The sequence below is a fragment of the Sceloporus undulatus genome, chromosome 5 (genome assembly GCF_019175285.1).
Source record: "Sceloporus undulatus isolate JIND9_A2432 ecotype Alabama chromosome 5, SceUnd_v1.1, whole genome shotgun sequence".
Lineage (NCBI taxonomy): Eukaryota > Metazoa > Chordata > Lepidosauria > Squamata > Phrynosomatidae > Sceloporus > Sceloporus undulatus.
The window spans coordinates 141743998-141745142 of NC_056526.1; positions in this window are offsets into that span (position 1 = coordinate 141743998).

The window sequence follows — 1145 nt, forward strand, 5'->3', positions numbered from 1 at the left end:
ATGACAGAAAATGGCCGCCCTTTCCCACTCCAAGAACTCCAACTCCCAGCATGCACCGCGGGAAAAGCGCACCTGACTTGACAGAAAATGGGAGGGCTGTCCCACTCCCAGAATTCCAACTCCCAGCATGGACCGAGAGAAAAGCACGCCTTACGCGACTCACAGAAAATAGCCACTGTTTCCCACTCCGACAACTCCAACTCCCAGCATGCACAGCGGAAAAAGCTTGCCTCACGTGACAGAAAATGGGAGTCCTTTCCCACTCCCAGAACTCCAACTCCCAGCATGCAACGTGGGAAAAGTACGTGTCACGTGACAGAAAATCGGAGTCCTTTCCGACTCCCAGGACATCATCTCCCAGCATGAACTGGGGGAAAAACGTGCCTCACGTGACTAATAGAAAATGGGAGTCTTCCCCACCTCCAGAACTCCAACTCCCAGCATGCAAAGCGGGAAGGGCGAGCCTCACATGACAGAAAATGGGAGTCTTTTCCGATTCCCAGAACTCCAACTCCCAGTATGCACGGCTGGAACAGCACACCTCACGTGACAGAAAGCCAGACTCCTTTCTCACTTCCAAAACTACAACTCCCAGCATGCACCGTGGAAAAAGTGTGCCTCACGTGACTGAAAATGGGAGTCCTTTCCTACTACCAGAACTACAACTCCCAGCATGCAAAGGGGAAAAAGCGTGCCTCACATGACAGAAAATGGGAGTCCTTTCCCACTCGCAGAACATCAACTCCCAGCATGCACCGCGGGAAAAGCACGTGTCATGTAACTGACAGAAAATAGGAGTCTTTTCCTACACCCAGAACTCCAACTCCCACCATGCACCGTGGGAAAAGCGTGCCTCACATGACAGAAAATGGGAGTCCTTTCCCAGTCCCAGAACTCCAACTCCCAGCATGCACCGCGGGAAATGCATGCCTCACGTGACAGAAAATCAGAGTCCTTTCCCAGTCCCAGAACTTCAACTCCCAGCATGCAAAGGGGGAAAAAGCACGCCTCACGTGACAGAAAATTGGAGCCCTTTCCTACTCCCTGAACTTCATCTCCCAGCATGTACCGGGGGAAAAGCGTGCCTCACGTGACACAAAATAGGAGTCCTTTCCCACTCCCAGAACTCCAACTCCCAGCATGCA